Below are 11,844 nucleotides of genomic sequence, written 5' to 3'. Positions count from 1 at the left end.
AAATAGCTGACATCATCTGATCACATTTCACTTACTGTTCTTGCCATAACAAACACTTACAATAGGCCAGAGATAACTAACATTAAAACATCAAGAGTCAAACTGCATAACTAAAGCAAACACATAAAACCAGACTATTATTTTCAATACATCCTCAACATCTAAACCTCTGTTAATCTCAATAAGGACTTTTGTACACATATGACAGAAGTAAATCTGGTTTGTAATAAGTGAAGCTGTTAATCCTGTTTGTGGAGTTGTGTAATGAGTTTGGAATCTGATTGTTGACTGACGTCAAACAAATGTTTAGACGTCAACCCAATTTTCATTTTCATCCAAAATTTGACGTCTGAGCGATGTTGGAGTCCATGCCCAATAACATTTCTAGCTGGGGTGACCTCACATCGTGGCCATAATATGAGCACACAGTGAGTGTTGATCAGCGGTAACGCCCACACGAAACACTCAGTACTAACGAGACCTACACACAAACACACACAAGACCAGAATGAGACCGTAGATCTACCAACCGTGACAACTGTAAGGTTACACTTTTATCTCACTGTGACTCACATTGTGATCAGAGGTGGGTAGTCCAGGGATGGGAAAGTAAAAGTCCTGCCATATGTTTATTCCAAGTCGGTCAGACGTTGAATTTTGGTTGAAAATGAAAGTCGGGTTGATGTCTAAATCCAATGTTTGTTTGACGTCAAGCTCCAACGTTGGGCAGTTATTAAATTTTGGTTGGAATAAACCAAACAAAAAGGGGAAATGCATGGCCGTACACTTATTACCAGCTTAACTTAAAGCTGCAGTAGGGAGTTTTGAGAAAATGTTGACTTAACCTGAAAATTTGAACAAGCACAACTTACAGTTCCAACCCCCTTGCTCTCTGCTGCGCTACAGCCCTCCCTCCACAGCTCCTCCCCCACAGCGGAGCCTGCCGTGAATGCGCAGGCTAGTAAGCAGGACCACCGATGATGGCGGATTATAAACAGTTAGGGAACATTCACTAATAGGGACGAAACATCAACAATATGCTTTACATTGACTATGGCCTTCCCATACTTTGACTACAAATTTGGTCCTCAAATCATTATGTATTTTTCAATACATGTAACTTTATAACGTTGCACTCTTTCAATAAGTTATAAATAGCTAGTAAGATAACGTTAAAGGATTAGTTCACTTTCAAAAAAACTTTTGCTGATAATTTACTCACCCCATATCATCCAAGATGTCCATTTCCCTTTCAAGGGAACTCGAGCTGCGTCAAGCTGTGGGAACGCCTCTGCGTGTGTGCGTCATGAAGCACGTATGGAATCAGTCCAATGGAGAGACGGAACGTCAAAGGCGGGTGACGTCATCGACCAGGAAACTATAAAGCACCCCCAAAACACAAGCGTGACAGCTTCTTTGCCTTCAGTAAGCGCTATATGTGGATCTGTCTCAAGTGTTTTTGTCTGTCACTAACCAGGAGTTTCACTATTTCAAAAAACTATAAATATATATATATATATATATATTATTGAGAGACAATGGCAAGCGAACAACAATTTAAGAAGTGTGTTCCTCCCTGCTCGCGCTATTTAACGAGCGGGGATAAACACAGCTTATGTGTTGTTTGTTTGGGAGTGCAGCATGCCCAGTCAGCTCTCGAGGGGGCTGATTGTGAGCATTGCGAGCGTTTGCCTCTTAGAACGCTCCGCTCCCGCCGATCACTCTTTGAGGAGAGTGGTTCGGTTCGCGATCCCCGCGGATCGGGTCCCGCTTATGCCGAGGCTGAGCGGCGACGTCATTCGTGAGGATCGCAGATGGATCTAACAGCGGGGCTTGAGACTTACCCTTACCTGTTAGATCCAGTGCCTCAGTCTCGGGTTCGGAAGCACGCTCTGCGGTTTCTTCCCCCCGAACTGAGGCCCCAGTACTGCAACTATCCAGTTCTGAGGATCTGGATGTTGTTAGGCTGGATGCGGGAGATGTCGATGATTCGCCATCTCGCTCTCCCGAAAGTGAGGAGCTTATGGAGGTGCTCACTCGTGCTGTTTCTAAATTAAGCATCGAGTGGCCAGCTGTTAGGCAGGAGTCTAGAGAAAATCTAAATTAGATGAAAGATTTTTGCCTTCCCATTCTCAACCTCCACGCTGGTGCTTGCCCTTTTTCCCTGATCTCCACACAGAGGTTTCGAGATCGTTGAAAAAGCCGGTCTCTTATCGTGTTTTTAGCCCTCAAACTTCCACTTATTCAAACATTGTGGGGGCTAAATCTCATGGTTATGGGGCGATGCCCAAAGCAGAAGACGAGCTTGCTAGTCATCTTTTTGCTGAAGCTGCATCTTCTTTTAAAGCACCACTTTTACCCTCTAAGCCTCTTAGAAGTACGTCAGCTTTAGTGGGTAAGGCGTATTCGGCGGCCGGTCAAGCCTCGGCATGCCTGCACACGATGTCCATCTTGCAGGCATACCAGGCTGACTTATTAAAGGATGTGAGTGACACTCAAGAGGTCAGCACTGACGTAGTTCGCGAACTGCGATAGGCTGCAGATTTATCTCTGCGCGCCACCAAGGAGTCGGTCAAGCTAATGGGCCGTACTATGGCAGCCCAGGTGGCCGCAGAGAGGCATCTATGGTTAAATCTCTCTGGTATGAAAGAAAAAGACAAAGCTTTTCTTTTGGACGCTCCGCTCTCTCCTCATGGTCTTTTTGGTGATTCTGTAAATACTGTCATAGATAGATTTCAGGAAGAGAAGAAACAGTCGGCAGCGTTTCAGAAATGTATGCCTCTTAAAATTCATGTCCCCGGTACTGCTGGGCGGGAGCAGTCCAGGCCGTCAGTCAGCTCCTCACATAGGGCGCAACAGAAGCAGAGTGTCGCGTCTCGCGCTCCCCCTTCCAAACAGTGGGACCAGACGCGGCACTCTCAGCCGAAGTCTTCTGGCAAAACTGATCTGAGGACAGTTATTATGGCTAAGAAGGCTTCGGCAAAGAGGAAGTCCTGACGCCAGTGGCGTGTCAGGAATGATGAGGGTGGTCCCTGCCGTGGGAGAGAGGTGTTCACCGCATTACACGGTGCCCGCTCTTCTTCGGTGCCCTCAGGGGCCCGTTCTGCCAACCCCGCCTTCATGCCGGGGCACAGACGGTCCCAGCGAGCGCTCTCCCGAGGGACGCTCGCCCCCTCTGAGGAGGGTCTCAGAGCAGTTAAGCCAGTCGTTCCCTGCCGGTGCACCGTTACAGGGCGCTGTGTTTGCTGCTCAAGTTACACCAGAGGCCAGCCTCGAGAGACTGGTACCCTTAGTAGTATTTCTGGCAGAGTGGAAAAGCCTTCCAAAAATATCTCAGTGGGTTCTGCACACAGTAAAAAAGGGTTATACTATCCAATTCAGGTGTCGTCCACCAAAATTCAGAGGGGTTCTGCCCACAGTGGTGGGCCCCGAGCAGGCTCTGGTAATGGAACAAGAGGTGAAAGCGCTCCTTCAAAAGGGGGCTATAGTACGGGTTCCTCCTCCCAGGTTGGAGTCAGGTTTTTACAGCCGATATTTCATCGTTCCAAAGAAGGATGGGGGGTTGGGTCCAATTTTAGATCTGCGCCTGTTGAATTGCTCGGTAGGGAAGCTAAAATTCAAGATGCTCACTATATAGCAGATCGTGTCACAAATCAGATCCGAGGACTGGTTTGTCACGATAGTTCTTAAGGACGTGTACTTCCATATTTCCATCCTTCCACAACACAGGAAGTTCCTGAGGTTCGCCTTCGGGGGCGAGGCGTACCAGTACAAGGTTCTTCCATTTGGCCTAGCTTTATCTCCCCGCACTTTCAAGAAATGCATGGATGCAGCTTTAGCGCCCCTGAGGTTTCAGGGCATTCGTATCCTCAATTACATCGGCGATTGGTTGATTTTAGCTCAGACAGAGCAGATGGCGGTTCAGCATCGAGATGTTGTTCTCGCTCACATGAGAAAGTTGGGGTTGAGGCTGAACGCAACGAAAAGTGTATTATCTCCTTCTTAGAAGACCACTTTTCTGGGTGTCGTTTGGGATTCGATCTTGATGTGGGCGCGACTTTCTCCGACCCGCATCGCTTCGATTCTTTCAGCTATGAAACAAGTAAAGCTAGGCCAGCTACTCACTGTAAAACAGTTTCAGAGACTGTTGGGTCTGATGGCAGCAGCGTCCAACGTTATACTTTGCGGCCTGTTGTACATGAGACCACTGCAGTGGTGGCTCCGGACCAAGGGATTCTCCCCGAGGGGAAATCCCCTCCGCACGATCAAAGTCACGCGGCGCTGGCTTCGTGCTCTGGTCATGTGGAAAGAAACCTGGTTCCTATCCAAAGGGCCTGTGTTGGGGGCTCTTTGTCGTCGCGTAACGCTAACGACGGATGCTTCCCTCACAGGGTGGTGGACGGTCATGAGTGGTCGTCCAGCCCAAGGTCTGTGGCAGGACCATCATCTAACATGGCATATAAATTGTCTAGAGATGTTGGCGGTGTTCCAAGCTTTGAAACCCTTCCTAGCAGACCTCAGAGGTCATCATGTGTTAGTTCAGTCAGACAACATGTTGGTGGTCTCGTATATAAATCATCAGTGGGGCCTGCGGTCGCGTCCACTTTACAAGTTGGCCCGTCAGATCCTCCTGTGGTCCCAGGGGAAGTTACTGTCTCTGAGAGCTATGTATCTTCCTGGTTATTTGAATGTGGTAGCAGACTCCCTGTTGAGGCAGGGGCCGAGGCCGGGGGAATGGAGGCTCCACCCGAGGTGGTGGAGCTCCTTTGGTTGAGTTTCGGTCGCGCCGAGGTGGACCTATTCGCTTCCAAGGAGACAACGCACTGTCATCTGTGGTTCTCCATCAGTCAGCCAGCCCCTCTGGGGTTGGACCCTCTGGTACAGCCGTGGCCGAGGTCACGTCTGTATGCTTTTCCCCCGGTTGCTCTGCTACCAGGAGTTCTGGAGAGGGTTCGCCGGGACGGGGTCAGCCTACTTCTAGTAGCCCCGTTCTGGTCGGCCCGAGTATGGTTCGCAGACCTAATATCTCTTCTGGACGGCTCTCCCTTGGAGATTCCGATCAGGAGGGATCTACTCTCTCAGGAGGGCGGTACGATATTTCACCCCCGCCCAGAGTTGTGGAAACTGTGGGCTTGGCCTCTGAGGGGGCCCAGCTCATAGAATCTGGTCTCTCAACTGAGGTTGTTGAGACCATCCTTCACTCCAGAGCTCCGTCCACGAGGAAGTTATATGCCCTGAAGTGGAAACTTTTCACTTCTTGGTGTGCAGAACACCGGCAGGACCCAGTTAACGGCCCAGTGTGTGCAGTGCTGGAGTTTCTGCAGGAGCGTTTCTCTGCAGGGTTATCCCCCTCCACACTAAAGGTGTATGTGGCGGCACTAGCTGCTTACCATGTCCCTTTCAAGTCAAGTCAAGTCATCCTCATTTATATAGCGCTTTTAACAATGTAGCTTGTTTCAAAGCAGCTTTACAGAATAAACATATAATGTAAGGTAACCTAGATTGGTTTGGTTTTATAGTGGCTCTTGAAAAATGTTTTTTCCAGCTAAAGTTAGTTTTGATTGATTCACTTCCGTCTAAATGATCATTTGTTATTAAATTAGGGGCCGCTAAGACGACACCGTTCTCTCTAAACAGACTTTAAACGTGAACCTGTGATAGACGCTGATGGCGTTCACATGCGCATTAAGAATTGATTCTATAGTTATGTGCGTTTGAATATATGTGCGCAGGTTTGTAATTCCTTTTAAACCATGCCTAAACAAACTACTTGTCTATAAATTTGATGCAGAATTTTTATTTTATCTTATCACTTTGGGTAGGTAAGCGAACTGAAAAATTCCACAACGCTTTATCTGTAGAGTGGTATAGGGATCCTCCTTAGGGAGAGGCTAGTTGGCACTTCAGCACTGCATTGTCATCAGGTCCAGGCGAAAGTCCTTCGTCAGATCTGGAAACGGCCTGGATCCGGCAGGCTGCGGGAAAACCTCGGGATAAACAAAGACACTAAAATTAGCGTAGATGCCATTCTTCTTATGATGTAACGAGTACATCAGGATTTGAGGGAAGTGTTCTAATCTAATTTCAGTGGAGTTTCTCTTGGGAGACACCCACTTATAACTCGCTTCCTTCGTGGCACTTTGAGGCTGAGGCCTGCAGTTCGTACGAGGGTACCGACTTGGGATTTGGCCATTGTACTAGAGGGCCTTTCTTTGGCCCCCTTTGAACCTATTGAGGAAGTTTCTGAGAAATTTCTCACGTATAAAACTCTTTTTCTGCTTGCAATCTCCTCACTTAAGAGAATCGGAGATTTGCAGGCCCTGTCGGTTGCACCCTCGTGCCTGGAGTTTTCGCCTGGTATGGTTAAGGCTTTTCTATACCCTAAACCAGGTTATGTCCCTAAGGTCCCTACTAAAGCTGTCAGACCTACAGTGCTGCAGGCTTTCTATCCTCCTCCGTTTGTGTCATCAGATCAGGAGAAACTTAACCTTCTCTGCCCGGTTAGGGCGTTAGACGCTTACGTCTACAGAGCTGCCCTGTGAAGGAAATCAGAACAGTTATTTGTGTGCTTTGGACCACCCAGGAAAGGGTGTCCCGCGTCTAAACAGAGAATGACCAAGTGGGTGGTTGAGGCCATCTCACTTGCTTATGAGTCGGCTGGTCAGCCTTCACCTTTGGCTGTACGAGCCCACTCAACTAGGAGTATGGCTGCTTCTAAAGCATTGTTGTCAGGAGTATCGCTAAGTGATGTGATGCAGCTGGGTGGTCCTCACCGCATACATTTGTTAAGTTCTATGAATTGGACTTAAGTTCCACTCCTGGGGCGCAGGTGCTCTCGTCCTCTGTGCGCTAGTTCCCACATGACGGTCATTTGCTCCTATGGCGACGTGGGTATTGGCGTTCCCACAGCTTGACGCAGCTCGAGTTCCCTTGAAAGGGAACGTCTCGGTTACGAATGTAACCCTAGTTCCCTGATAGGGAACGAGACGCTGCGTCGTTTTGCCATACTCCCAGCATGCCCGTTAGCGCTTCCTTCAGGCCTATCAGAAGCTGTCGCGCTTGTGTTTTGGGGGTGCTTTATAGTTTCCTGGTCGATGACGTCACCCGCCTATGACGTTCCGTCTCTCCATTGGACTGATTCCATACGTGCTTCATGACGCACACACGCAGAGGCGTTCCCACAGCTTGACGCAGCGTCTCGTTCCCTATCAGGGAACTAGGGTTACATATGTAACTGAGACGGTCTTTCTTTCTTCAGTCGAAAAGAAATTAAGGTTTTTGATTAAAACATTCCAGGCTTTTTCTCCATATAATGGACTTCAATAGGACACAAACGTTTCAAGGACCAAATGACATTTTCAGTGCAGCTTCAAAGGGCTTTAAACGATACCAGACGATGAATAAGGGTCTTATCTAGCGAAACGATCGGTCATTTCAAAAATAAATTAAAAACTGCTTATAAGTTTTATAAGCCCAAATGCTTGCCTTGCTCTGTTCTGTGATGCACGTTCGTGATCCTGTTCGAACTGGTTCATTAAAAATGAACAAATCTTTTTTCAAGTCATTTCGTTCGTTGAATGAACGAAATGACTTGAAAAAAGATTCGTTCATTTGGATGAACGAGTTCGAACAGGAGAGTCACGAACGACGGTACGCGCTCGTGCTGTGCAAGAGAGGGGTGATCAGCGCGTACACGAGCGTGATTGACACTGCTAAGACATTCCTCCTGGCTCTGATTGGTTGTTTCTGACCGGGAGCGGTGTATTTCTGCAAATGGCAATAGGACCACAGGGAGGAGCCAGAGGAGCTGGATTTTATTCACAGATTATCTGTCTCATATTCTACTGTCAGGACATAATGACAGTTTCAACAAATATTTGTTTACAAAAGTTATGCTTTAACCTAGCTTTAAAGGGGTCCTATTATGCCCCTTCTCACAAGATGTAAAATAAGTCTCTGATGTCCCCAGAGTGTGTATGTGAAGTTTTAGCTCAAAATACCCAACAGATAATTTTTTACAGCATGTTTAAATAGTCACTTTTTGGGGCTCAGAAAAACGCACCATTTTAGTGTGTAACCCTTTAAATCAGGGGTGTCAAATTCAAACTCAGTAAGGGCCATGCTGAGGGTTTTGAATAAAATCAGGGGCCAGATATATATTTAGAGGATGTTTCATTTATTGAAATATACGTGTATTAGTAGGCTAACTGTATAAAAAAAAAACCTCTCAATTCATTAAACCACATTATCCTAACAAGGTTTTATTTTTTAATTTTGATTTGTAACACATTTTTACATATTTCACAAAACAGATGTGTCACAGGAGGCCTTTTTTATCTTTATCAAAACAAGAAATAAGGTCTCTGACCAGCATAACTGCATAAAACAGTACTTTAAAACAGTAGCATAAAACAGTACTTTAAAATCAATTTTAATTTCATAAAAAAAAGTTTGATAAAGCAAAATAGTCAACAAATGATAGATATAAATACCACATGACAGACAACACATTGTATCTGATATTGTATCATTTGGCTTATTTTGGTAGCTCTTACTTTGAAAAAACAAATTTAACTTGAAAGGAAACAGGCACTGGGCATTGCCAACTGTCAGTTAAACAGAACAGTTCTTAAAAACAACTCATGGATTTTAGAAAAACTGTTTGATAAAGAAAACATTCAACGAATGGTAGACAATTTACCCCTCGCTAAGACACAACCGAAAACCGCCACTGGCCAATCGTGTCTTAGCAACCATAACTAGGCGCGAGAGGTGTGGCAAGCTTTTGAGCGAGGGAAACATGCCGAAGCGTTGTGCGTTTGGATTGTGCAAATCTGATACCCGGTATCCTAAAAGTTTGGACGGGAGAATGGATTTTTTCTCCTTCCCGAAAATCTAAAAGCCAAGGGGAGAAATGATGGGCGTGGATCAAGTAGTGTGGGAGACCCCATTCACAACTAAATGTCGACAGGATTGACAAAAACACCTATTGCTTGGAAATAATGACGGTTCTTTGTTCATAATGCATATATTTTAACGTAAAATAAGATGATTAAAGACAAGAGGGAGGCTCACTGACATACTTTAAAATATATTTCAGCATTTTGTTAATCGACGGCCTACTACCCCTGACTGAGTAGCTTTAACCCAATCCGATCGCGACTCTCCCGGTGTTAGTGTTATTCCACAAGATTTATGGATAAGCTGTTTAATTTATAATTATTCGATTATTTTCACATTTCGTGTTTCCCATTTGAATGGTCAGCGTATGAGGCGGCTGCTGCTAGTGCTGGGACTATAGGCTTTAGCTTCAATTTTTATGAAATTATTCTCTAATCGGTTGCATATTATTTTGTGGATATATTCCTCGAATGCATACTGCAGTCCCCTTTGTCTTGCTCTCTCAGATATTTCACATGTTCGCCAAAAACTACTAATTATCTCATTGGGAATGTCTGACACCGTTGCATACACACTGTAATAGACGTGCCAGGCACGAAAGCTTGTCAGGCGTAGCAACAGTAACTAGGGAGGGTGGGGCTTAGCGAAGGGTCAATTATAGATAGATGTGGTTTCCCTTTATTTTGATAGTCCCTTTAACACATTCTGTTGTCTATAAGTAACATTGCACCTTCATGCCTACTAACTCTCATTAGATTATTAGTAGAGTATTAGTAGACTGGTAGGGTTAGGGTTAGAATAAGTTGACATGTAGTTGCAAAGTTACTTATAGTCAGTAGAGTGTCTGTTGGAGGAACATCACAGTAAAGAGTTTGCAGATATACAGCAGATAGTCCACTAATACTCTAATGAGAGTTAGTTGACATATAGTTGCAAAGTTACTTATAGTCAACAGAATGTTCAAAAGGGACCATCAAAATAAAGTGTTACCATAAATGTATACAGGGCTCTAGAGTGCGACCAATATGCGACCAAATTTTGTAAGGGTGCAACTAAAATTTTTCCTAGGTCGCACCGGTGCACAAACTTCCTCGCATCCGCTGCCTCTCCACGAACGAAGCGCTTGTTCTCCTTTGACGGAACTCCACTCATGGTTGGATCAAATCGTGGTCTAAACCAATCAGAGACAGAGATGGGGTGGGTCTTTGCCTCTGATTGGCTGTGGTCCAGATATTCATGTAGGCCTGCACTCCTCGTGCTCCATGCTGTGTGATTAGCCCTTTTCACACAGAGATTCAGAAAAAATACACGGATAAAGTGACCTGGGATTTGACCCGGGTTTGTTCGACTTTGGTGCATTCACACTGCCAGTGATTTTTCGGAATCAGAGAGTGCGTTCACACACAACCCGTAAAAATCCCGTAAAGACACGTGACATCGATGTGACATGTAATATCTCAGCAGCGTCTATATATTGCTTATGAGCTGCGATTTCTCTCTCGAGAAACCATGCTTGTGCATTTTTTTCTCTGATTCGATCGTAAACTAGCGCATTACGTACCGTTTCACGCTGGCGAACGATCCCGGCTTCAGCGCCATCATTACGACAAGCCATTGATTACGGCTTTTGTTCACACAGCGCGCGTTCCGGGACTGAACAGGGCAATGTTACTAGGTCCCCAACCCGCCAACGACTCCGGCATCAATCCCGGGTCGTGTTTGCGTTCCGACAGAAGGTGTTCTAGAAATTTCCCGGGATCAACGCGCTGTGTGAAAGTGGCTATTGAGATCGCGACCTGAGCACCAGAGAATCGACCCAATTCCGATTTTTTGCTTCCGATTTTTTGATGTGTTCTTACACAGTGTAAAAAAGAAAAAAACGCAGGCATTCGGATATTTCGAGATCGGTTCTTATGTGGAAATAAATCAGATATGTGCCAATGCGACTGTCATATAGGCCTAAACAGGCAGATCGGATTTTCTGAGGCATTAGGCTACGTCTCCGCGGTTAAATGACGAGAGCAACCCCGACACGCATCTGCAAAGAGATGGATGGCCCAGAGGAATGTGGAGAAACGTTGACACAACATATCAAAGGTTGGCTTGCTCATCCTAAAAATTTCAGACCCACTGCTCCTCATTAATGCCCGCCACGATCTCATGAAAGTGCGTCTTGCACGGATTTTATTTATCGTGCCATATACTGCAAAAATAGTTTTGGCGTGCATATGATACGCACTTTATGGTGTGTAATTGGCACGTTTACTGTGCGTATCATATGCACGCAAAAACTATTTTTGGCACCAGTCCTGAGATATCTCTCGCTGCGCGTTCGTCCATCTGTGCAGGAAGAACCCCCTTTAAACATGCGCAATGTTTCAGATTAATGTCAAGTTTAGGCTAAACACATGAATCAGATATGGGTCACAAGAACGTGTAAACGGACGGTCAAACAGATCGGATATAGGCATCAAATCAGAATTGGGCATCAAATCAAGACCTGCAGTGTAAACGAGGCCACGGCAATCAGCATCAGCAAAATAAACGCAAGAAAACAGACGACGAACGATCAAAAGAAATAGACCCATAGAGAGTTTTTTCTTTAAGACAAGTAGGCTTGTTCCCCCAACACTCTCCCCGGTCAATGCCCAGACATGGAGCTACTTCAGCCATCAGTTCAGGGAGACACATTTAAACAGTAGCACTTTCTATTTCTATTTTTAAATGCTTAAAAAGTTTTAGTTTGGCAGCTCAGTATTTAAAATATATATATATATTTTTTTTATATACAGTATAATTGTGCTTCAAATTAAAAAGTATTTACCTACACCTTACTCTTGTTTAAAATGTATGTTCTGTAAAAAAAAGAGTTCATATCGGCAGCATATACGCTGATACCGATATATATCTGCGACAGTCTCATATCGACCGATATATCGGTCG

Source organism: Siphateles boraxobius, unplaced genomic scaffold, assembly GCF_051911475.1.
Source record: "Siphateles boraxobius isolate OS27281-9 unplaced genomic scaffold, OSU_SipBor_1 11, whole genome shotgun sequence".
NCBI lineage: Eukaryota > Metazoa > Chordata > Actinopteri > Cypriniformes > Leuciscidae > Siphateles > Siphateles boraxobius.
The sequence above is the reverse complement of the archived record's forward strand: the minus strand, read 5'-3'. Positions refer to the sequence as shown.